General features: G+C 48.0%; 1 long non-coding RNA gene across 1 annotated transcript in view; it reads left to right on the top strand.

Annotated features, from left to right (window-relative positions):
* The window catches only part of LOC138513704 (uncharacterized), a 73,641-nt gene extending 47,558 nt beyond the window's left edge, over positions 1 to 26,083 (top strand). Inside the window, exons 2-4 of the long non-coding RNA XR_011281797.1 lie at positions 10,336 to 10,434; positions 21,751 to 21,933; positions 22,947 to 26,083. This is a non-coding gene — a long non-coding RNA (uncharacterized lncRNA). The remainder of the gene's footprint in view (positions 1 to 10,335; positions 10,435 to 21,750; positions 21,934 to 22,946) is intronic.
* The last annotated feature ends 999 nt before the right edge of the window (positions 26,084 to 27,082 follow it).

Below are 27,082 nucleotides of genomic sequence, written 5' to 3'. Positions count from 1 at the left end.
GCATTTCCAGTGTTGTATGATATCCAGCTCCCCCACAGCAGATTGCGACAAGGATACACTGCTGATAGCGTCGGCCATTGACTCTCCATGAAGAGTAGCTGAACCGTAAACTGCAAGAATCCTGAAAAGTTCCCTGTGGGCGATGGACAAGATCTCCTCCAACACAATACCTGTCTTGGAGATACAATGCTCGCCTTATTGAATGGACAACACCCTTTGAATCAGATATCTTGAACAGATAACTTGAAGGCCCTGAAGATGAACTTCTAAAATTTGAAACGCGTTGGCATTAGCTACAGGGCATCGTCCCATGTTTTTTCTGGTGTTTAAGGAAATTAAATATAAGGACAAACCTTGTATAACAATCTAACGAGGCATAACCCTACCAAAAATCCCCCATGGAATCAATGGGGAATCTTCATATTGTGAACTTGGTGGATATGGGCCTATGATTTATTTGATGTCAGTCCTTATTTGCTCATTAAGTGAGCACAAAAAGCTTGAACACATACAGGCCGATTCATGGAAATAAAGTCAAAAGTATCGCACGCGGCTGGCGCAGAGTGTTCCCGTGCGAATGTCTGCGCCAGCCGCGTGCGATAAAATCCATTTCAGCGCACATCGTATTCATGGATTAATCCTCCAAAACAAGCCGTGGCGCAGAGTATCGCAGCGACCCTGCAGCAGCGCCAGTTACGCCCCCAAGAACGCCCTCGCGCAAGGAAAAGCCACCAAGATCGCAAAACCATCGCAAAGGGCTGCGCCAACCCTGTACCAGTGCGAGAAGTAACACACGCGACCTGGGGGAGCGTGTGTGTGTAATTCAGGGGTACGCGAGAAGTTCCACACGCGATTGGCCTGTGCGCGTGTATTTCAGAGGCTCGCGGGTGCATCCACACGCGATCGGGCCTGGGGGAGCGTGTGCGTGTAATTCAGGGGTGCGCGAGAAGTTCCACACGCGATTGGCCTGTGCGCGTGTATTTCAGGGGCTCGCGGGTGCATCCACACGCGATCGGGCCTGGGGGAGCGTGTGCGTGTAATTCAGGGGTGCGCGAGAAGTTCCACACGCGATTGGCCTGGGCGCGTGTATTTCAGGGGCTCGCGGGTGGTTTCACACGCGATTGGCCTGGGCGCGTGTATTTCAGGGGTGCGCAAGAAATTTACACGCGAATGGGCTGGGTGCGTGCATTACAGGGGTGCGCGAGAAATCCTACACGCGAATGGGCTGGGTGCGTGTATTTCAGGGGAGCGCGAGAAATTTAACACGCGTTAGGGCTGGGTGTGTGTATTACAGGGGTGCGCGAGAAAATCTACACGCGAATGGGCTGGGTGCGTATATTTCAGGGGCTCGCGGGTGCTTCCACACGCGATCGGGCCTGGGGGGAGCGTGTGCGTGTATTCCAGGGGTGCGCAAGGAGTTTTACACGCGTTAGGGCTGGGTGCGTGTATTACAGGGGAGCGCGAGTAATTCTACACGCGAATGGGCTGGGTGCGTGTATTACAGGGGAGCACGAGATGTATTACACGCGATTAGCCTGGGCAGGTGTATTTCAGGGGTGCGCGGGTGCTTCCACACGCGATCGGGCCTGGGGGGAGCGTGTGCGTGTATTCCAGGGGTACGCGAGGAGTTTTACACGCGTTAGGGCTGGGTGCGTGTATTGCAGGGGTGCGCAAGAATTGGGGCTGGGTGCGTGTATTACAGGGGAGCGCGAGAAATTCTACACGTGAATGGCTGGGTGCGTGTATTTCAGGGGTGCGCGAGAAGTTTCACACGCGTTAGGGCTGGGCGCGCGTATTTCAGGGGTGCGCGGGAAGTCCTACACGCTCGCCTACAACACGTATTCATGGAATCGAATGTGGCCAATCCGGAAGCACGTATGCCAGCAGGAAGCAGGCGTACGTTGACCCGCACAGCATAAAAGTGCGCGCAAACAACAAACAAGCTCAGACGCCAGGATGAATATACCGTTCCTAGCAGCAGTGGCCGTGGGATATCGCAGGAGGAGGAGGATGATGGTCCGGGCCAGAATTTTCACACCCAGAACCAGCCTTTTTGGGATGCCTGATGACCAGGTGTATGGGAGGTACAGGTTTCCACCTCACATTATACTCGACCTGGTCAGTGAGTGGGAGGATGACCTCACATCACCCACCCTTTGCTCCCAAGCCCTCAGCCCCCTGGAGAAGGTCCTCAATGTACTGCACTTCTTGGCCATTGGATCATTTCAGCGGACAAGTGCCATAGTGGGGGGGGGGTGTCACAGGCCACCCAGTCACGCTGCCTACACCAGGTCTTGGCCATCATCACTGCACGCCCATCAGTCTGCAGGCACATATACCTGCCCAGAACACCTGCAGAAAGGCAGGCTGTCGCACAGGAATACTACAGGGTGGCACAATTCCCCAAAGTGCTAGGCGCCATTGATTGCACCCATGTGGCTCTACGTCCCCCCAGGGCAACTGAGCACATCTATAGAAACCGCAAGCACTGGCATTCCATCAACGTCCAGGTAGTATGTGATGCCAAGGGAATCATCACCTCAGTATATGCAAACTATCCAGGCTCAACCCACGACAGCTTCATCTACAGAATGTCTACCCTAAACCGGGACATAGAGGCTGGGCGGCATGGCGATACATGGCTGCTCGGTGAGTATAAATGCCACTGCGCGTGCATGCATGTCAGATACTGAGTAATGTCACAACCCCACTAATGATACCCATCACCACCTCCCCAGGGGACAGTGCCTACCCTCTCAGCACCCACATGATGATGCCAATTCGGAACCCCACCACGCCACCCCAGGTAAGATACAACACAGCCCACATTGCAACCCGGGGCATAGTGGAGCGCACTTTCGGAGTGCTCAAGTCACGCTTTCGCTCCCTTGACCATTCTGGCGGGCAGCTGTTATACGCTCCCCCAGTAGTGTGCAGGATCATAGTGGCAGCATGTGTCCTGCACAACGTTGCAACACGCCGGGGCCTGGCCGTGGACATGGTGGTAACCACACATCCCCAACCACATGCACGCCCGCTGCGCATGGGAGGGGAAAGGGCACGGGGGGAGGCAGCCCGCACGCAGCTGGTGGCTGATTACTTCACATAAAATCACACCCCTGTGGAGTGGGCACAGCCCTGGCACATACCAGCTGACAATCAATGATGACTCATTTTGACAAAGATGATGCCCCAATGGAGAGTCACCTGTCACAACCATACCAGCCTGAGACTGTACATCTGGAAGTGTACCATTGTGTGCCACCCTACCTACACAAACACCACCAATGCTGTGTCATCAAAAGACACACTTCAATGATGCCAATATCACTACCACCATCAAAGATACTACATGACAACAGTGCCATGTCACCCAACACCTCCCCCCCAGGCCCCATCCATGTCCCCCTGCACCCCCCACCCCCCAGCAGTGAGGGGCACCTGCCATCAGGCCCACACTCATCTCCACCATGGCATGTCATGCAATGTGAGAGCAAACAAATTCATACCCCAAACATTACACAAGTGCCACAGAGTACAGTGTCCCAAATGGAAACTGCCCACACACAGTATGCCCACATACATGTATAAATAACAACAAACATGACCAAATACTAAAGGATACGTTGACCTACAACCTGATGATGCCAGCACATCGACCACCTCTTACTGTACAGTGTTGGTGCCAGCCACATCTGTGAGTGCACTGCTAACAACATGAACTCCATCTCCAAAGTAGACGGGCTTGTGAAGACATGAGGACTGACCCTGCAAATTAGGAGGGAGACATGGAAGCACAAGCACACATCAATACACCATGCAGTGTACAATACTACTACAATATGCACTAGGAATGTATACACAGTATTGACTACAGACTGGCCACATAGCTCATGGGAGTCCAACGTCACTGTAATTCACTGTCACTTGGGCACACCCTTTGCAAGCCCATGGAAACGGGAAGCAGGAGGGGTGTGTGTCTCACAAACCCAAGCATCTAACCCAAACTCAGGACAAGCCTGCATGTGCCCAACGGAACACAGTGGAAGCCCACGGGAGCCACACAAGGCAACACACTGCACCTCCAAAAATCAAAAATCAAAAATGGCCATGTGGGGGCCAGGGGGGGTGGGGGAGGCCACCCAGGAGGTCCGAGGACAGGATGCTCACCAACAGCCACCTGGGTGAATGTTGCGAAAATAAAACACCTCCATGGGCTCATGGCCTGCACAGCTACTAATTTGTGGGAGAATCACTGCTGGATTCGCTCTCCTCGACCTCTGCTGCTGCCACAGGAGGTGGTGGTGCTATGGGAGGCAGCCCACGCAAAGCCCTGGTGTGGTCCCCCATTGCAGCCAGCATGCGGGTGTTGAAGGCCTCGTTCTGGAGGGATATGGCGCGGGGATCCCCATGCAACACCCGACGTGTTGCCCGGACCTCCGCATGAGTTGCCTGCATCTCTGCCGAGAGCGTACGGGTGACGCGCTCCAGCAGCTGTTCTGTCCTGGTGACAGTGGAAGCCTCAAGGTCCAGTAGAGTCTGCCTGAGGTGCTGGACCTCCCCCCTCAGGGCTTCCCTCTGTCCCTGGGCATCTAGAGAAATTGATTCCCTCAGATTGTCCAACATGTCCTCCCTTACTGATTGCCTGCTCTAGTAGCTCCCTCAGCCTTTCTGGGGGGACCATGGAAGTGGCCACCCTGTCCATGGCTTGAGCAATCATTTCTGATGATGCTGCCTGTTGGTTGGCCATACCATATATGGATTGCTCCCATACGGTATTGCCAGGTGGCGGACGGCCACCGCGTTGGCGGGCACCACACCTGTCTGGGGCAAGGCGAACTGCGCCTCGCTGTGTCGGCACTGCCTGAGGCTGCAGGACTGCATTTCCCCTCTGATCTGCTGGCCCAGGAACAGGATCAGATGTTGCGGAGTGTGGCCCTGCATCTGTAACCACCACAGGCGCACCTACCAACACTGACATCCCCATTGTGGGCTCTACCCCTGGTGCAGGTGGGGTCAGACAGAACAGTATCCCTTCCATGAACACATACCTGCGAATCCACATGGGTCTCATCCGAATCAACACTTGAAATGAGTTCTGGGGAGGTGCACCCATATACAGCCCTGGAGAGAATGCCCTGCAGCAAGAGTGGGTTCTCGCCCACCAACACACCACGTCCCCCACTCGTGCTCGGACGTGTCAGAGATCCCTCCCGGGTGAGCACCATCTCCTCACCCTCAACAGCATCAAGTGCGTCATCCTCTGAAAAAACATGAAAGACAGAAAATGGAAACAGGCATTAGCACCATGGCACACAAATAGGCCAGACAAGCTACAGGAAATGTACTTGATAGACACATGTCCCACATGACTATGTCCCTCCCATGCATGCACTGTCACTGAGTTGGAAGGGGAGGTAAATGTCAGACACTGATGACACCAAGATGGAAGGGCAACACATCAGATGCATGCTGGCTAGCAGTGCCATCCCACAGTTGGCATGTACCATAGGCATGTCATATTTGTGAGAATAGGGCAGAGTGATGTGCAATAGGACTGGGGGTATTCCTACAATCAGCCAGAACGTGCACAGCGAAATACGGAACAATGTTGTTGCATGTTGCCACTTCAAGGTCAACTGGCGCAATATAGTGGCAAATGCCTGCTGTGGCCAGAAGGGACACTGCAATACCCAAGTCCCGGGGGGCAAAATGCATTGGATGAAGCACATGGGTGACCCAAACCACTCAGGCACACACACCCTGACCTGGCACCCACCCTGGACCCCTCCCACATGCAACGTACACATGGATCACACACACATGCATGTGCACTCACCGCACAATGCCTCGTAATCTGGAAGTTCTCCCACACCTTGGATCTGCTCCTCTGTGACGTAGGTCTCAGCGACATTCTCATGTGGAGTGAGCTCAATGTCCTCTACTGGAGACCCACCTCCAGTCACCAGAGTTGCGGCATGACTTGTGGCCAGCTTACTCTTTGCCCTGCGCTTCAGGTCATTCCATCGCTTGTAGCACTCAGTAGCTGTGCGCCTCATAAACCCAAGGGAACTTATGATGTCCGCGACGGCCTGCCAGTGTGCCTGACGGCGAGCAGGTGTGATCCTAGACCCTGGAGTGCTCAACATTTCGGCGTCATGATCGGACACATACTGCACAAGTTGATTCAGTTCGGCATCATTGAAGCTAGGCTTCCTCGGCGTGCCGGACTGTGTAGCCGTGTCTGGGGCATCAGCCTGTAGTGCACGTGCACTCTTCCTCTTCCTCTTGTAAGGTGGTGGGGACTGTGAGTGGCATATGCCGCTCTGGCCACTCGGGGCAGGAGCACCGGTGGACTGTGTCGTAGTGTGCGATGGCACACTGACCATCTGACTTCCTGCAGGCATTAGCTCGAGTGTGATAGTGGCAGGGGGAACTTCAGACTGACGGACTGGGACCAACACTGTCCTGGCTGGGAGAGTCAGAGCTGGGGTGGATGGAGCTGCAGCTGCCCCTGCAGCCTTCCCACCCCGCCTACTTGGGGCAGCAGATGACATGGCTGCCCCTGATACACGTGGCCTGGTGACACTGACTGGCACGGCCACCCGTGGCCTAGACTTGTGGACCTGGAAATCAGTCTCGGAGTGAGCCTGTGCCAGGTCAGGTGCCACAATGGACGGGTCCAACAAGGGCTGAGCATCGATGGTGTCAGCCACGTTTTCCTCAACCATGGGGGGGGGGGGGCAATGGGTCTCCCTGACTGGTCCTCCACACGTGGGGTGCTAGGGGTAGCCTGCAAATCCCGGCCACGTCCCCTACCGCGCCCACCACGCCCACCTCTTGAGGGTCGACCACCTTTGCCACCCTTACCTCTTGCTCGCCTCCCAGACATGGCACTGATGTAGCTGTGCGTATGGGAGTAGCAGGAAAGTATTGTCCTGGGCAATTGGGGGTCAAAGGGGTAGGGTACTAGATGGTATTCGTACCCTAGTGCACTTGCAAGGCTGAATGGAACCCCTGGGGAAAGATGACGGGTCACGCAAAGCACAGGCACCCCAATAACAGAAAATGACGTGCAAGCGACCCCTCGTAGACCACGTGCGTGGAAACAAAAACACGCACTATGCTGTGGCATCCAGAAACACAATAATGAACGTATGCGTGTCACACGCAGCCTACAATGACCTCTGAAGGGGTACGCGACACACGGGGCAAGCACTGTTGGAAAATAGGTGCGCAACTCACCGTCTGCCTGGAAAAAGTGCGTGAAGTACACGCGCGTGCACGCGTTGGCAACACCCCCGCCAAAAGAAGAATTGTATGCTGTCTGAGGAGACGGGACTACAGGAGAAGTGAACGCTGTCTGAGGGAACAGGTCCAGAGAAAAAATAAAAACTGACAGAGGTAACAGGGAGTACGAACTCGAAACGCTGTGAAGTAATTCGCGTGTGAACCGACAAGAAGTACAGATTTCACCCACTCGCTCTCCACGAAAAGCACGTACAAGGAAATGACGTCCTACACGTACCTTTTAAACCGGACCACACGTCCAACGTCACTTCCGCGTATACGTGCTAAGGACCTATTACAAGTGCTGATACTAGGACGTGCAGTTCATGTCACAGACGCGCCTGCGCTGTAAGGGCCTTTGGTCCAATGGATTTGCGTACCCAGCCAATACGCGTGTAAAACTTCTCGCGCACCCCTGGAATACACGCACCCAGCCAAAACGCGTGTAAAACTTCTCGCGCACCCAGCCAATACGCGTGTAGAACTTCTCGCGCACCCCTGAGATACACGCACCCAGCCAATACGCGTGTAGAACTTCTCGCGCACCCCTGGAATACACGCACCCAGCCAATACGCGTGTAGAACTTCTCGCGCACCCCTGAGATACACGCACCCCGCCAAAACGCGTGTAAAACTTCTCGCGCACCCCTGGAATACACGCACCCAGCCAATACGCGTGTAGAACTTCTCGCGCACACCTGAAATGCACGCACACGCTCCTCCAGGCACAATCGCTGAGCTGTGTATATGTTTTTTTTTTAAGCGCACATTTTGGCGCACATGTATTGGTTGCTACCGCCTGCTTTCTGTGGCGTACGGGTATGGGCCTGTGCGCGTCTTTGCCCGTGCGCTGTTTTTCCCGATTCCATGAATACGTGTTATAGGCGAGCGTGTGGGCGTTCTGCGCACTTGCCTCCTGTACTTCCCCCGTGACACCCACATTTTCACGAGTTGTTCCCCATTCTGCGTGTGACGCCCCGTGTTACGCCTACTTTTGTTCTGTGCGCCGCGCTATGTGCGAATTCGCTGTGGCCTTATCGCACAGCGTTCGATGACCTGTGCGCCAGCGTGCGCCGCGCACTTTCTCAGCGCACATCCCACATTTCGCGCATGCCAGTGCTTCCATGAATGGATGTGCGCTGTTTTCTGCGCTGTTTTCTGTGCGATTTTCTGCGATTTTGTGCCACTGCGAATCGCACGTTTTCGCACGCGTGCGCCGGTTTTTCCGCGCACATTATTTCCATGAATCGGCCTGTTAGTTTACCAACATAAACATAAAACAATCATCATTTTGTATTATTAGTTGTGGCAAAGTAAATATTCCTTTGAAGAACCAATATGGACATGCAATTAATGTCTAATTATATTCTTGTAAATTAAAATTTGATTTTCACTGAATCTATGAAACTCATGCCTGTGATGTGTTGAGACTCATTATGATCTAAACAGTATGAGATAAACTTAATGCACGAAGAATACATTTTGAAAACATGTGGCACATCCACAAATATTTACTTTGAATGTAATAACAATTGACTGTTAGAATTGGTCGCATTTCTACCTTAGAACGCTACAGGAGGGCTTAGACCCCACAGGAGTGCAGGAAGGTCTCACCCTTTGGCAGAGTCAGATATCATAGAATACCGGTCCCCCTACTTTGGCTGTGCCTCTTCCTCGTCAACCCTCTGGTCCATGGGACGGCGCTGGCCGGGTCCGAGATCCGGCATCAGATGTCTGGCCAGATCTCGGGACCCGGCCTACCTCAGCCATGACCAGGCTTTACCAAGCCTCCAGCTTTGCAGAGGGAAGCTGGGGGGCTCGGTGACCTAATCTAAACAGTGCTCCTTTCCCCAGCCGTCATTCGTGCGTTTCCTGGCTCTGTTTGCTCATCCCGTTTTGTTTTTTTCTGTCCTGAAAGGGACACCACGGAAATCGATGGGCCATGAACATCACTTGGTGGGGTGGGGGGGTGGTCAATGTTTAAAGCAGGCATTCTACATGCTTGACACATTATTGTTCAAATGTGCATTTTACACATTGAAAGGAAAAAAGTAATTTCTAAACTCAAACGCTGTTGAAATTATTATTTTTTTTTTTCTTGAGCACCACACCAATACAATTTGTGTGCCCCTCGCTTTGTGTTTTATCACAGGTTATATTTATAAAGGTGTTATGTTTACAAATAAATGCTTCTGTTGTGCTGACAGCAGTTATTAGGAAATTAAACTGGGTTCATGGGTGCCAAACGGAGGCAGAAATACCCCAACCCATCCCTTGGCCAAACACATTTTATAGCTCTTCCTTTTTTATAAGTAATTGTTCGATTAACAAGTTTTGCATATTTTTATTGTTTTGGTTAAATTCAACCTTAAACACAGTCTCCGCAATGGTCTGTCAAACTGCTGAGCTACCCCGGGAGCCATCTACTATAGAGCAAGTCTATGCATCCCTTGATGTACTCAAATCACTGCATTACCAACAGTACTTTGGGTGCACCGCTGCCATAGAAGTGATTTAAAGTGGAATTCATGTATATCATCCGGCTGTGGGTGCCAGGCCTTCGCCTGCATGTGGCACCATATGTTGTGGCGAAGCCAGGGGCCCTCGTGTCTGGCATGGCAGCTGCGGCAGTCTGCTCCTACATCAGCGCTGTCACCTAACTGCAGTATAAGCTGCATGGCTATGCCGTATTCTATGTAAGATATGTAGATGAATGATTGGAATGCCAGCAGACTGGACTTCTCCACTGTTAAGGGTATAATATAACAAGCTGATGCTCTTTCGCTCGCTCGCTCTTTTATTTTTTTGTCTCTGTGACTGAGTACGAGTCATGTTTTCAGGTATGTTTTCTGACTGCTCTCTCTGCCAGCTGGGGTGGACTGGCCTATAGCGAACTTTGGAGATTTCCTGGCTGAACCCTGCACTCTAGGTCCCTTTTGTGTGCGGGGGAGGATGTGTGCCAACTGGCAGAATGTAATGCGCAAATATTGGTATGGTCAATCTGGTACATCTATAATTTTTTTTATTGTACTTTTTCAATTGCAGGAACACAAATTGGCTCAATCATCCCATCTTGGACAGCAAAGTCCCCAGCAGCAATGGCACCATGAAAAATCCTGACATCTGTATTAGGACTTGCCGACGGTAAGAATGTCTTTTTTAAAAACTACCGTATTTTGCTGTGCGTGATGGTGGGGTAATTTTAAAGGTGTAGTAGGAGTCACAATCGGATTTCAAACCTATTTTTGAGGCTGTTCCTTATGTTCAGTTTTGGGGCGGTACTGAAAGTTCACGTTTCATGTGGGAGTTGCATTTACAGTGCACTGTGTACTCTCTCCTGGTTTCCCAGCGTTACATCCTGCTTACTAGTTGATGCCTAACACCCAAGAGCTGGTTTTAAGTGTTAGGCAGAATCATATGCAGTACCCTTTGGGAACACCACACACAATTAAGACTACGTGTAAGTACAATTTCACCTTTGGTACAAGCCTGTACTACACAGTAAAGTGGTAGCGATGGCTGAGCAGCCAGACTTATCTCAAGAGTAAACTGAGCAGTATCAGAAGTTACACGAAGGACAGCAATTACTATGGTTAAAACCAACACTGATTCAAGGTTTCTGAGTAAAAGAATATACATTGATTTACACCATCAGTTATAAAACAGTTCACTGTTATAAAGCAGCAGAAAATCACAATCTTAATACACTACAACACCCAATCAATTCTGGACAATGAAGTGTGAGCAAAATGGCACTCCAGCAATTTAAAAGGGGAGGAAAGACCAGGCTATTCAAAATCAACAACACCAACAAGTTATAGGCAGGGCAATCTAGAAAAGGCTTACTACAACTAGGGTTCAAGTCAATAGGCCTGGGCCAATGTTAATGGTTCAGAGTCTTTGCAGAGTATCACACAGTTCAGAGTAGTTTGCGGTTAAGTCTTTGCCAAGAGTTCAAAACGAAGTTGGTCGGAGGAAAAGTTATTCAAAAGAGTAGAAAAGGACAAGCCTTCGGAGAGGTGAAAGATTTCAAACATGTCGGAACTAACGACAGGATTTGAACAGTACCTTAAATGAAGAATAATGCTGTAGCTGAAGCGGTTGTTCCTGGCACTTCTGCAGGCTCACGGTTCCTGAAGCGACTGTCATGGTGGCAAGGAGGAAGACTGGAGGGTCCTGCACTGCCCAGGGAAGAAGCCAGCAGCAGAACAAAGCATCGAATAAAAGGTGCGCTCCTTAAAACCCAAAAGGGTTCCGTTCCTCCTGGCTATCCGGTTCACTGCAGCGATGCACAGCAAATTCGACCAGGAGAGGGAGGCCGGCGTTTGGTGTTTGGCAAGCTGGTTGGTCCCACCAAGCTCCAGGGAAGATGATTCCTTGCAGATCTTCTGTCGTCAGAGTTTCTGCCGCTTCGGACCTGCTGCAGGGCTTCACCGGGATGTCCAGTAGTTGCAGCAGTCATCTTCCTTCAGCTCCTCGTTGGTTCTCTCGTTCCAGTTGCGACTCTGCCTTCCAAGTCCCAGAGACCTGCTTTTAAGCAGTTTTCCCCCATTCACACAGCCTGGCTGTCAATCACACAGCAGGGTGGCTGTCCTGGCAGGACAGTCACCTAGCCAATCAAGCAAGAGTGCGACTTGAGTCTCCAAGGAGACCCGGTGCAGGGGGCCTCAAACCCCTCCCTCACATCCTGTCCACCCAGACACTCGGATGCCTAAGGAGGGCTTCTGTGCAGAAGCCTGCCGAAGGACGGCAAACAAAGGAACCAAACCTGGTTTGGCACGCAGAGTAAAACACGAGAAAGATTTTTACAAAAAGAAATGGCGAATAAACCCGACCGGAACCAAATAAAAATCAATGGGGTCCAGCGGGTTTGAGTTTGAGGCTACCACCATAGCCTCTAACTGTACCGAGGCTATTTTCATAGCTCGCGGTAGAATAAAAATGTTAGCTACCACTGCCACCAGCCAAATCTTAGAGAACGGCGAACTAAATATTGTTCCATGAGAAACAGACATAAAGGGATAACTATTAACCCTTCCAGTACTCTATTGGAAGATAGGGTGTACTGGGTCTGTAAATTTAAAAAGACAAGTAAAGTCAATGGAAACTTTACATGTTCTGGGAGACAGTAGTCAGTCCCAGAAAATAAGTGGGAAGTCTAAAAAGACAACCCTGTGTCACTGAACTAAAGGTGCTGTGTGACACGCAGTAAAAAGATGATCACCTATGGAGTAGGTGAGACTCTATAGTCCATGAGCAAAAAATGTACAACACACAGCAAAAACACATGTACGAGTGGGGAAAAAAGGCTCATACTCTTACAGGTGAAAAAATAAATCCTAGAAATCCAGAAAAGCTGCTGAGGGACTCATCAGGTAAGGAAATTAGCCGTTCTGGAGAATTCCCCCTAACATTAACCCCTGCTCATTTTGGAGTCGCAGGTAGACATGTATCCTTGACTGTTTTCATTGCAGCAACATTGCTCCAAGCGTCGGTGTGTCAACCTAACCACCTGTGTCCCAGCAAGAAAAATCCAGTGAAGCACTCGACCCAGTCGTGCAGGCAAAGTGTAACATTGGTTGAGTACAAGTGCTGAAGGTTTATATTGGCCCTGTGCATCCAGGTATGGATTTCGCAGCCAATCTGTGGCCTAGTCCAGTGTTAGGCAGAATTGCATGCCGTACCCTCTGGGACCACCACATACAATTAGGACTACAGGTGTAAGCAAAACCAACCTTTGGTATAAGTCTGTACTACAGTTTTTGGTAGCAGGACTGAGCAGTTGGGCTTATATCAAGAGGGAATGTGAGCTGGAAGGGCTGTTACACAGAGGTCTACAATCACAAGTATTCAAATAGACACTTACACTCAACGTTTCTTGGTAAAACACTAATTTATTACACAATCCTTTATAAAGCATTCACTAAAAGGAGGCAAGTTATATCACACATATATACTACAGTACTGATTACTTAAGCAGTTGTGCTCCCCTGAAGTAAGGGCAAAATAGCAGTAAAGTAGGAGTAAAAAGGCATAGGTTAATCCAACGAATATCAGTGATTCTGAAACCTGGCAAATAGTTCACCAGAGGAGTCAATTCAATGCAATAGGTTAGGCCAAAGTCAATGGGCTAATGTCTTGTATAGGATAAAACGGTTCTGGTTATTAAACGGTAAAGTCTTAGCCAAAGTTCTCAGAAGTAGTTTGTGGAAGAAAGTATGCTGGGTCACAAGATGATCGGGCCTGAAAGTTGCCAATGTTATACGCACATTTGCAGTGAGAGGTAAGTTCTCTCGAGTTTTCACAGTTCCTTCCAATGAAGAAAAAGATGCAGCTGAAGACTTCTGTTCCTGGCGTTTCCTGCAGATCTTGCTGTTCCTGAGCCTCAGTCGTGGGGACAAGGCGGAGGATGTCTGGGGACTCCTGCACTGCACGGCGACTGGTCACAAAGCTGTCAGACTTGGCAAATCTTTCTTGTAGCTTTCCTTCAAGCACACAAGCTGGTGTCCTTCTCCCTGGTTAATCCTAACCAGCTCTGCGAATGGTATCCAGGTGGCTTACGAGTTGATTGGTACTACCAACTCAAAGGAAGAAGTTGTCCTTGAAGGGGTTTATCTGTCGAGCTGAACTGGGTGTTTTGGACCTGCAGCAGGGCTTCACCGGGCAAACCAACGGTCCAGGAGTTGCAGCAGCCGTCCTCTTCCAGCTCGTCTTCGGTTCTTTTGTTCCAGTGGTCGACTCTGCCTTCCAAGCCAAGAGACTCTCCTTGTATTCAGTTCTCTCCTGTTCATTCCACCCTAGCTGTCACTCGCCCAGCAGGTTGGCTGTCCTTGCCAGACAGTCAGCCATCCAATCACGCCGGAGTGCATTTGGGTCTCCTAGGAGACTAAGCACGGGGAGTTTCGGGCACCTCCCTCACTTCCTGCCCACCCCAGACACTCGGGCGCCAGAGGCTGTCCTCCGTCCTGAAGCCTGCCAAAGGCGTAGGAACAAAGGGACCAAAACTGGTTTGGCAAGCAGAGACCAATTCTAGAAGGACCTGTCCAAAAAGAAACGGTGAAAAAAGAAGACCGGGACCTGTTTAAACAAAGGAGGCTCAGACGCCATCTTGAAAAACATGGCTCCCGCGATTTTTAGCTGCCGGTGTTCGTGGACGGGAAAAATCATGGTAGTTCGTTGTAAAACCACTGCCACCAGTCATTTCGATAGGAAAGGGTAGCATTTCATGCTACATGAGTTTCTAGACACAGGATTACTAGGTAACCCCTCCAGGACTCTATTGGAAGGTAGTGTGTGCTGGGTCTAGGAATTTAAAGACTAGCAAAGTCAATTTCACTTTACTTTCTCTGGGGGACGGTAGTTTATCCCAGAGAAGGTATTTAGACCTTGGGACATCCTGAAAGGCTTCCTTCCCTGTGTCACTGCACTGAGGGTTCTGTGACACAAAAATGAAAAGATGCTTATGTAGTTGTTTAGGCTCCATAATCAAAGAACACAAGAATGAAACGCACATCAAAATACATGAGAGAGTGAGAAGAAAGGCTCACACACTCCCCAGGTAAAAAAAAAAAAAAAAAAATCCAGCAAAGTGGGTTAAAAGCAAAAGTGTTGGTAGTAGCTCCACATATATTGTGGACACACTGCGTGATCCCCGGGAAGCTTTGCCTGTGCGCAATGTAGGGAATGGACTCTGAGGTGCTGACTTCTGTTGTAAAGATTGTGCATTCTGCACAAGAGCCTGTCTGTTTGCCACATTATGTGCAGAAATGGGAGCAGAAGATGCTTTGTTTCACACGGAGGTCAGGTTGCTCTCCAGGGGGAAAAGGTTTTAAATTGTGTTTAGGAACTCAGGAACAAAGTGAGACGCTTTCTCCTGGGTTTAGACCAGACAAAAGAGCCTCTGTGTGATTCAAACTGGCTTGTACTGTTAGCTTACTATGGTGACCTCTTTGAAAAGCTACATTTTCTAAACCACTCAGGAGGAGGAGGGAGGAGGAGGGAGGAGGAGGGAGGAGGAGGGAGGAGGAGGGAGGAGGAGGAAGGAGGAGGGAGGAGGAGGGGGGAGGAGGAGGGAGGAGGAGGGAGGAGGAGGGAGGAGGAGGGAGGAGGAGGGAGGAGGAGGAGGGAGGAGGAGGAGGGAGGAGGGAGGAGGAGGAGGGAGGAGGAGGAGGGAGGAGGAGGAGGGAGGAGGAGGGAGGAGGAGGAGGGAGGAGGAGGGAGGAGGAGGGAGGAGGAGGGAGGAGGAGGAGGAGGAGGAGGATTATTATTTCATGTGTTGCTGAACTAATGGGAAACCATCTCAGAACCACTCTCAAAAGTACTTTCCAGAGGACAATTGTAGCATCAATGACTGCGTGGTTCAGCCTTTCCTAGCAGACGTAGGGGCCCTCCCACCTCCCAATACACCTCCAGGAGGAACTAATTGAACTTCAAAGTGGCTGCCTACTGGAGAGCCAATTCAAAAAATTGTCCTTGGGTGGATTTTGGCAAAATGCCGTTTCCGACTCTATCCAAATGGACAGTCAATGTACTGTTACCTTTCAGCACCTCGTACCTTTTGCAAGATTGGATTTTCAATACTTGCAGCACTAAATATCGGTCAAAGCTGGAAGAGAACCTGTGGTTGTTTATGTAACCCAATAGTGATGGCTGGCTGCTGAAAGGCAGGCCCACCCTTCACACTATTGCTCCAGTATGCCACTTTCCAACTTGCAAGTGACTGCATTGATAGTAATTAAGTTGTTGTAGTTGAGTATGACCTACGTTACAGTATGCAATAAATATCCAACTACTTTTAATCAAAGTCCCCTGTAGCAAAAAATTCTGAATGCTGCGTTTACAAATATTTGCCCACTAATTAGTTATTGCAAGCAATGATTTTGAAAGAATGTTTGGTACCCACACCTCCATTTGGCACCATTGTACACCAGATAAACATTTTGGAGTCCATGTGTATAGAGGGGTCCAAGCCAGGTACCTTTTTTCTTATGGAGGGCTCGGGGGTCAAAAACGTTTAGACCACTGCCTGTAGAGCCTGAAGAGTGACTATCTTGTTATCAAGAATGTTTTTTTTTTTTAAAAAGGCCAAAAAACCTAATTGCTATCTTGCTGGCACCGCTATATGTTAACATACATTTTGATTGCTAGTTTGGATGAGCACTTATCCTCCCTGGTCCCTAGGGGACAGTGCACATGTGGGCTTAAATGGCAGAAGCTTAATGTATTAAACCTTTGCAACATCCCTGGTTGCTTTATCCACGTGCTTGCTGTGCCCTTGTGTGCGATGTTGCTATGTGTCTGGTACGGTGCATATACAACTCGTAAACATGACTGCACCTTCAGTGGGTATGAGCAAAAACATTGCAGTGCTTTACTGTGAAGGAATGCGTTGCACGGACCCAGCGATATTCAAGATTTGACTCTGTCGTCTGCTTAAGAACATTGCAGTGTCCCATAGCCCCTGTGAGAATGTGTCTATTGCAGTGGTCTCCCAACAGTCGATCGCGAGCTACGAGTAGCTCGCCAGAGCCTTTGAAGTAGCTCACGCTCGAGTTTCAGGAAAAAAAAGAATGATGCCAGTAAGTGCTCTGACCAATCGCAGGCCTGCAATTCTCTATAGCATATAGATTGCACCATGTGATTGGCCAGAGCACTTTCCTTGCTGAGAGCTGTGCTCCTATTGGCCACATTGGTTTCTTTGTGCTGCTCGGTTTGCCCGGGCTTTTTTCTTTAAAAAGCACCATGGCGCCTTGCATCATTTTTGGAGGTGGCTGAGGCTGGGGCTTGGATTGCAGGAGCGAGCAGACAGTGGCATTCCAGGAAAACGTTTCTTGCTGAGGTAAGTTGGGTCGGGTGGATTGGTGGAAGTTAATCATTTATTTTGTCTTTTTCTGCCGAGCCACTGTGCGCACAGCTGTTGCGTGTTGCTGTCAGAGGGTCGGGCAGCTCGGCAGAACAAAGCCTGGGGTGAAATGGAGACATTCAGCTGTGCTGCTTAATGTCTCCGCTTCACCCTGGGCCCATTTGCAATCATGTGAGCTACTTTTAGGCGACTGGCCTCTGGCGAGCAAGCCCCCTCGGGACTTCCTTGCCAGAGCCTTGCCGTTTCTAATAGTAACTCATATGACTGGAAGTCAACCCAAGATGAAGCGGAGACATTCAGCATGATAGCTGCGTGCCTCTGTTTCGACCCTGGGCTCATTTTCAGTCATGCAAGCTATTTTTACAAGGCAGGGCTCTGGCGAGCAAGCCCCCTCAGGACTTCCTCGTCAGAGCCCTGCCGTTACTAATAGTAGCTGCAGCCTTGTTGGTCCCAGGATCTTCTTTTGGTTGGATCTCCCTCTGAAGAGAATCTCTCGCATTTGGTGTGCAGGCCACTGGAACGTGAATGTGCAGGACACTATACCACTCAGCAGTGGAAATGGGGGAAAAATGTAAAGGGGGAATCCCACAAGGACCAGTGTGGGGGCGGAATTTGCATTTGAACTCCAGTCAAAGGAAATGTTCAAAATAGAAGTTTTAAAATGGGGCAACTTCTTTTATGCTGCTCTTTCCAAACTCCACGCTGCATCAGTTCCACTTTAAATCACTTTCCTGGCTGGGGTGCACCCAAAATACAGTTGGGTAATACAGCGATTTTGAGTACTTTAAGGGATCCATAGACACACTCTACAGTAGAAGGTTACCAGGGTAGCTCAGCAGGTTGAGAGACTGTTGCTGAGATGTTAAATATTAAAAAAACTGCTTGTTAATCGTATGACTTTTGCAATTCCTATAAAATGTGTTTGGCGTGGGCATGGTTTGGGCTGGTCGCTGGCTTATATTCAGAGCAGAGGTTGGGGGTATTTCTGCCCCTGTAGTGAATATCAAAGGTTGACACCCATAAACCCACAGTTTAATTTCCTAATAACTGCTGTCAGCACAACAGAAGCATTTATATGTGATTAAGCAGTTTGTCAAGCATATAACATCTTTATAAATGACTTGGCATAGGTGCATGCCACATAGTTAATATTTTTCGGAATTGCGAATGTGCTAAAATGGCATTGGTTTTTATTTTTTGACTAAGCAGAATTTTGTGTGCTCAATTATTTTTAAAACCATAATAACACATTGAAATCCCCCTCAGATTTCATTGCACGTGCAGTCCCAAAAGAAACGTACAAACGAAACAACACTTGTTGAAATCATGGATCCAGAAGTAGGCGGATCATCCAAAAAAAGGCAGAAGACGTATAATTTTCATCAAGAGTGGAAGACCGATTTCTTTTTCGCAAGCGTAAAATGGAAGTGTGTGTTTAATTTGTAGTGGGAAAGAGTAATGTCGAGAGGCTCTTTGGGACAATGCATACAAATTATGAAAAGAACTTTCATAAAGGAAGCCGTCTGCGATCCCAAAAAGTAGCTGAACTAAAAGCTGCACTGCAGATGCAACAATCATTTTTTACCCAACCAGCAAAGAAGGCAAATGCTGCAACAGAGGCATCCTTCGAAGTTGCACATTATTTGGCAAAACATGAATGCACTTTTACAGATGGTGCAGCTGTGAAAGGTGCGATGGCTCTCGTGTTTAAAAACTGCCCTGAAATTATGTCTGCTATTTCAGATGTGCAGTTAGTGCAGATACCCTCCTTGTCATTGTGTTTGCACCTATCGGCCAATGTGATGGGGCAATTGGAAAAAGATTTGAGCATGCGCAATTTTTTTTTTTTTTTTTTTTTTCCATTTAGTGTGATGAATCGGTTCATGCAAGTGATACTGCTCAGCTGGCACTGTTTGCTCGAATGGTGTTTGAAGACTTCACCAACAAAGAGGAATTCTTGACCTTGTTGCCTCTGAAATCCACAACCAGAGGTGTTGATATCTACAATGAGGTCAAGAATTATTTTGTCAAAACAAAAATTCCATTGAACAAGTTGGTGGCAATAACAACTGATGGTGCACCAGGGCGTCATTCTGTTTTTGTTGCGTGCTGTAAAGGAGACCCTGATTTCCCTCCATTATTGCACTACCACTGCATCATCCACGAGCAGGCAATTTGTGCCAAAGTGATGGGGTTTGATCACGTAATGGCCCCTGTTGTGCGAATTATGAATTCAATTTGTGCAAAGGCCAAATCTGCTGCACATGGTGATCTGTTGCTACACACAGAAATCTGATGGCTTAGCAGGGGGGGAAATACTACGTCGCTTTCGCCAGAAATCAAAGACTTCATGAGGTCAAGAAATGAAGACATCTGCCAATTATGCAGCATTTCTTGGCTACTTGATTTGGCATTTCTGGCAGATGTCACTGAGAAATGAAATACCCTGAACTGTGAACTACAAGGAAAGGATAAAACCATTGCTGACATAAGTGCAGTAAAGACAAGTCCCTTCTTCATGGGAGTTTGGATGGCCAATATTTGCAACCATTCTCTGTGCGTAGAATCACAACAACAAATCTAAGCCCAAAGCACCCTGTGCCACCAGAAGGAGGAATCGAAGAACTCATTCATCAGGGTGTTAAAACCATCCCCAATCTGAAACTACACCTGGCAGTGTGTGCAGCACACCCCGTACCACACAGCGGCTCAAACAGTCTGTCACGCACTTCAAAACTTAGCCAGCCTTCATGCTAGCCAAACAAAACTTTGCCACTTAGTATACTGCTTCAGAGTTAAGCAATATTAAAAATGCTGCGAGAAGTCACACACGCTTCCCACAAGCCACACAACAGTGGCCATCCAAACTCTCATGAAGAAGGGAGAGAAAAGACTGCTGTAACCAACAGTGGACAGATGCCCCCCCCCCATCTATATATTTCTCTTAACAATGCTTGCAACCTGATCATTGCTTTCACTTAAGCCATTGAACACCAGCCAACAAAAAAGAGTGGCATGTCCAGCAACTGAATTTGCATTAAAGGAGAGTCAACGCCCCCCCCCCCCCCACGCCCTTTCAAGCTCGGGAATATTGATATTTGTGTAATGTGAAGTGTACAGGGCAGATACTCTGTGAAGTTCAAGGTCAAAGCACCCCTAAAGAGGTTCTGTAAAGCTACCCCCCATAAAAAGCGAACTGCCGGCATTCAAAGACTCATTTTGTATTGTAATGCTTTTGAATATGTTTTCACTGCTGGAAGTTACGGATGCTATACCAATGAGGCAGAGCTTTTTTTATTTTAAAGAACACACCGATGGCTTGTTTACCCCCGTTTTCGATTGCCTTTTTGGTTCACAGTAGGGCTAGTTTTGCCAGCCTTTATGTGCAGGGGACGGTGTTCTAATCCTGCTCTACTCAATCTACATTTAGTTTGTTCAAAACTTTGGGGATTGGGGAAATCGCTACATGATTTAATATATACAAATGTAAGTTTCAGGGACTCGGGATTACTCCATGTTCTAGTTATACTTGTGTCACATTCTCTATATTGGTTGATGAGGTTCCCGGAGGGATTTTTATTGCCCCTTCAATGCCGTTTGTTTTTTTTTTTTCCAACCACTTGACCTCAGCCGTTAATTGAAGTTAGTTTGCCTGTAAACTTTATTGAATGCTTGCTAGGGATAGTGATCCATGTCATTAATTTAGAATTTATTTTTGATCATTGTTTATTATGATCTGGGGTGAATGCTTTTTATGTTTCTTCTTCTCTAATGATGGGACCAGTTCATTCTCATTAGATGATGTTGAGCTATTTTCATGCTTGTCTGGATTTTTAAGCAGCCTTGTGTATAAGAGGACTGGTGCAGTAGCAGGAGTTTTCTGACCTGGGCATGAAAGAGTGCTGTTAATTGCTTTGCTATTTGAAAGCGGGAGGTCACTTTATTCCCTTAAGGCAGTGGTCTTCAAGCCTTTCTATGCTGGAAGCCCCCACCCCCCTTGAGTAAAATAATTTCTGCTGCCCCCCCCCCCCCAAACCTCCCAGGGGCCCGGTGGGGTGGGGGGGGGGGGGGGGGTTCAGGTGGGAGAAGAAATCTGACTCTTCTGGAGGATAGTGCCTGGCTCATATTGGCAAAGGCCTTCCTGCTAAGGTGTAATATTGACTTTTTGTTCCCCCAGTAAAGATCACTTTGGTAATGGGTTCTGTCCCTGCATACCCTCCTATTTCCTGTACATGTTGCTGTCTGCAAGCTGGGGCTCTCTATGGTTGATATGTACGTTAAGAAACTGAAACGGGTGCTTGTCTTTTAAAGGGCACACACAAAATGACTGCAGCATTCTAGGTACCAGAGCTCTGCAGTTAAGAACGTATTGCCTCTCCGGAATACCCACCTCTAATTTGCAAACAGATGCAACTAGTTAAAGCCACAATGGGTGGAAGTCTTGGAGGAAGTTAACCAAGCACCAATCACTCATAACCCTGGACACATCAGGCAGGAACATCCATAGCAAGCCCACTATAAATTATGGTTTTGGGTACAGACCTGGTTCACAAATACTTGGCGCATACTAAATTTACTTTTTTTATTTCTTCTTTTAGACAACTCAAATCATGGCAGTCTTTTTGATTCCGACAAGTCTCTGCATTTGAAAGGATGGGGAATTTGAGCATTTGCAATTCCTGGTGAAGTTAATTGTAAATTGCTGATAGAGGGTATCGATGAAAGTATAAGAGACATACGTGAAGAAAAGGATTTGAAGGCAGTCATGCTTTTGTAGTTGGGTAAGCAATTCTTTTTTTTTTTTTTGGTTCATCTATTTGATGTTTGGGGGAGGAGGGTACATCTGACGTCCCTATGCAGAGTCGTTCCCTTTTTTCACACATACAGATGAATGCTGCACAATGCCCACCTCATTTACAGCATCTCTTTCCTCTAGAATAACTCTCTAAAGTATAGAGTGCTATGGGTTGAATGTCCTTGGGGACTGTAGTCCAGGTCAGAGTATGTGTGCAGCTAGGACAGAGAATGGATTGGTATTGGTGAATTGCACTCTACCTCCTTAAAGTTAGGTATGCAGTCTTTTAGAATGAAAGTAAAACAATATCTGGTCATCTGTAGGTGAATTTATTCCCATAAAGTCAGCCGACGCGTGTTTCGACCTTAGCCGTCTTCAAGACCTTGAAATTGAACACTTGGTATGGTGACCAGGTTTGGAAGTTGATTGTGAAAATATCTTGAAACAATTTTCTGATGGTACTTGATGATGAAAGGTTGAGTCCCGAGAGACCTGTCGATGGCTGGCGCGTTATGCTAAAAGTCTTTAGTGGTTTTTGGACATCCTGGATTGGTTCCCCAAATTGATTTTTTTAATTTTTTTTTTTTACCTTAGATGCAATCCTGAAAGTTTAGTCCACAGGTTGGGTGAACCAATCTAGAATGTCCAAGGTAGAGCGCGATTCGCAAATACCAATCCGTTTTCTGTCCTATTCATTCAAGGTCTTTATAAGTATACCATGCGGAATTGGTGACGCAGCTCGCTGCTATTTATAAATTATAGTGGTCACAGCACTCTCAAGGGTATATACCCATTTTTATGAGTGCAGCTACACTGAGTTGTGGGTAGCTGCATGGGGAGGGAGGGAAAGCGCCAAGGAGAGCAAGAATAAGCAAAACCCCAAGGGGGCGGATAGGATCGCGCTTAAGGGTAGTCACCCCAGTGTACAGCTCAGGCAAAATCTTTGTTGTATTGGTAGTCACATTATGAAGTTTCAACTTGCCTTTTTCATACCCGCAGCCAAGAAACAGTATTAAGACACAGGAAACATTTGATGACATAACGAAAAGCTGTAATTGAGGCTTTAAAAAGAAAGGTAGAGGAGAAAAAGCAGCTACTGGTGGAATCTGGAAAAAGAAGATGCAGTGAAAGAAAGAATTATATTGTAAAAGCTGATGGCTGAAAACGGACTATTCCAAAATGTATTCATGGCTGTTCACAAAAGCTGGAAAACCGAAGTCTTTTGGCAGGGATGGCTAGTGTTCTTCATTCCGCCTACATTCCTTACTCAGAACCTGCCTCTTAATTCACCTGGACAATTAATAGACACAGCATTAAATCTGCAAATGTCTGTGTAATGTTGCAGTTGCTGGCGATGTAGCTGTGCAACAACTGCAAAATATTGGACTATAAAGTAACCAGTCAATTGTCTGCTACAAATGTTTTGTCGGACCGATCTAATTTGACAAGCTGAACTCTATCACCACGTCTCCTTAACGGTGTGTTCTTGTTACAGTATGACAGTCATGCCTGTTTGGACAATGAAGTGACACCTACATGTTACCACACACCTGCTTAATCTTTCAGATTACGTTTTAAAAAAAAAAAAAAAACAATTGAATTGTAACACCCCCACAACTGAGTTTGGTTGCTATGTCAGCCCCTGCTACTAATCTACAATGTAATTGTAGCGCACATGCTGCTCTGTGAACTGAAGATGCAAGTGCTCTTGTGTGTAGAACTATTATGGTTGATCTGGTGAATTTGTAGGTTGGTGCCAACTTGTAAATGGTACATGTGTTTGTGCTATTGGATTTCTGTGGGGGGTTCAGCTAATGTTTTCTTGGGTGTGGTGAATGGTCGAACTAATTGCTAGCTGCTCATAGTGATATTGGGTGAAGTGATCAGCAATTTTGTCATGCAGGTAGACCTTTAACGGATTCTGTTTAGGTCACTGAAAGTGTTTATTTTCGTGCAGTGATTTGTAATTGTGGGAGTTTATTGGGGGTGATGCCATGTTAGCTAGAGGTGAGATATGAAATGAGGGAGTTTAGAGGTTGGTTCGTGACATTGTGGGGTGGATTTGTAGTTTTGTATACTAAATCAGCAAACCTTAGTTAATGACATTTGAGTGCTCTAGCAAAGAAGGCAAGTAACGGCTGCAAATTCCATGTTTTCCAGTACACTATTCATGAGTCTAACCCTATAGTAATAACACCCATCTTACATACAAGGAATCAAAACCCTTTTCCTAAATCGTTTGAAAGCAACATCCTCCTGAAATTGTCTGCAATAATCGTTCACAATTTCAAACCCATCCTGAAGTTGTCAAGAAGTCATCCTGGAGTAATACAAGATCATCACGAAGTAATCAGAACTCCTCTTGGAGTAGTTTCTGTGATAACTCTAGAGTCATCGCATTTGAATATTTCAGCCTATACACATACTTCAGGATGGTTTCGGATGATCTCCCTGAACTAGCCATGGATGACTCTAGGATGGAGTCACCTGATGACTCAAGAATGATTCCAAGAAGATCTTCCTTTTTGACTTGGGAGGGAACGTGAAGGACACTATTCACTTCGAAAACGACATGTACCATCAACAAGGCTGCAAGGCTATGTACTGAATGGCATTTATGCGCGCAAGGGAAGCTGAATACGAAGATGAGACCTGCCAGCAACTAAGGAAGAACTGGGCGTGATGGCCTGGCAACAACCATGCATGTTCTTTTGTAATCACATGTTTATTAAGTGTTTGTTTTGTTCACCCCAAAGTTGAAAAGGGATGTGATGTCCACGTGACCCCAAAAGGCAGTTTAAGCTCCAACGGCAAGACCACGGCTGATGCGTCTTATTTATGTGCTGCGCATTAGGGCCGTTTTATAGTGTTTATTCAGGCCCAGACTTCCCACTCCTGACCGGATATCACAGAGGGGTTGTGGGTATCTAAACGCGCGAGCGCAAGAAATGTACCCAACCAGGCACCAAAGCCAGGTACCAAACTCTACTTGTCAAAGATGTTGTAAGGAGAGCAGTTTTACATTTCAATGCAGATCAAGCATATGTTTTCATAAAAAACACACTGAAGCCTTGAATACACAAAATTAGAAAACGTAAATGAATCTCGAAGGCAAAATTAGTTATATTTTCGTAATAATGCGAGGGCAATAGCATTGCTGAATACTAACTTAGTTTCACTCCAAGTCGCAGTGTCACTTGGCTACAAGTGTCCAGCACCGGCTCTTCGCGAATACATTCTGAGACTTGTAGTCTTGGACAACTTGAAATTAGACTAAAGTAACAGATTACGATTCCCCATTAAATTAAATCACAGTGACGGGTATGTGCCTCAGCTGAATTCGCACAACAAAGCAAATCGCCCCAGAATGAATAAAGCACTATTTCAGTAAGCTTTTCTGGAGAAAGTGCACCCCTGGTGCATTTTGAAATCCGACGTACACAAAACAAACACTTAAACACACGACAGGGGCACACCACGGGGCGAATGCTTTATATACACCCACCCAGAAGCGTCAAGTCGCTTACTAACCTTACCCAAACATTTCCCACTGCAGCAAAATAATTTCTAGTCTAGGACCCTAGCAACACAATCTCCTCTTCACGTGACTTGTGAAACCGTACGTTCGGCCATACGTCTTAAACCAATGGAACAGGGCATTCCGAAAATCACTAACCACGTGGACGAGAAGCTCTGATTCAGTCATCCCAGACAAATTCCTGACTTCGGAATTCTGTGCTGCTGAAAGGCGAAAAACAGCAGGGGGAGATGGGCTGTTATGTTTGGTTGCCTGGGAGAAGACGAGCATTTTCAAAGCCTACCGTTTTGGCGATTACTGCAGTTATTTGCATTTTGCGTTTATAGGGACCAGGCATAGGTCTCAACTCACCCGCCTTGCAAAGGGCTGACTCACCCGCCAGGCCCCATTCATTCCAATGGGCGTCTCACCCGCCAGAAACAAAATCCGCCTTTGCAAGACAAATGGTTGAGAGCTATGGGACCAGGGTGCAAGGAGGGAAGTGTAAAGTTTCAAAGGAGGAAGCAAGAAAGGATGCAGGTGTGCAAGAGAATGAGAAGGGGAATAGAGCAAGGGAGGAAGCCATTCAGAGAGGGTGCCTTCCATGATGAGCGAGAAAGGGTGAAAGGGAGAAGGTAAGAAATAAAGCGAGAGTGAGAGGATGGATGAGAGGGAGTGAAGTGGGTGGGGCTAGTGAGAGGGGGTAGGGTGGGGAGTAGAGAGTGGGGGGTGCGGTACGTGGAGAGGGTGGGGTTATGGGTACACAGCGAGGAGGTAAAGAGAATGGGGTAGAGGGGAGGTAGGGTGGGGACAGAGGGTTGGGTGGGGTAGAGTGTGAGCAAGTTGGGTGGGTGTAGAGTGTGGGAGTAGGGTGGGTGAGGGGGTAGAGAGAGGGTGCCTATGGTTGGAGCTAGAGTCTGGGTGGGCGTAGAGAGAATGGGGGTGGGTGGGTGGGTGGTAGAGGGGGAAGGACAGGGTAGAAAAAGTAGGATTAAAGGGGTGGATAGTGGGTGGGGACAGAGAGTAGGGGTTGGGTGGTGTTAGAAGAGAGAGTAGGGGTTGGTGGGGGTACAGAGAGTAGGGCTTGGGTGGGGTACAGAACAGGGGTGAGGTAGAGAAAGTGAGGGCACGGTGAGTGGGGGTAGGTTGGGTGTGGTAGAGCGAGGGTGGGTGTAGAGGGGGTATGGGTAGAGTGGTGGTAGAGAATGTTTGGAGCAGGGTGGGTAGAGAGAGTGGGGGGGCCGTAGAGGGCTTAGAGGCCGCAGATAACATATAGTAACACCATATATACAGAGGTCTGAAACTTGCTCTCAGGATGCTTTGGACTACATCTCCCATTATCCCTCACCATAAATGATGCTGGCTAGGGCTGATGGGAGTTATAATCCTAAACATCTTAAGAGCCAAAGGTTTCAGGCGCCTGCTTTTATGATGTGGTACGGTGCGGTATGGACACAGGGAATCACTACAAAATGCAACACAGGCTTGCTCCTAAGGAGCTTTCTATAAATGGCTTCCTATAGCAATAAAAGTGTTCACAGCGGTGATGGCCTACAGCTGCCTCTGCATCTTTCATTTCCGGATTGGGCTGTGTCGAAGATCCGCTCAAGTCATGGCA

The sequence above is a fragment of the Ambystoma mexicanum genome, chromosome 12 (assembly GCF_040938575.1).
Source record: "Ambystoma mexicanum isolate Mex_15411 chromosome 12, UKY_AmexF1_1, whole genome shotgun sequence".
Lineage (NCBI taxonomy): Eukaryota > Metazoa > Chordata > Amphibia > Caudata > Ambystomatidae > Ambystoma > Ambystoma mexicanum.
The sequence above is the reverse complement of the archived record's forward strand: the minus strand, read 5'-3'. Positions and strand labels throughout refer to the sequence as shown.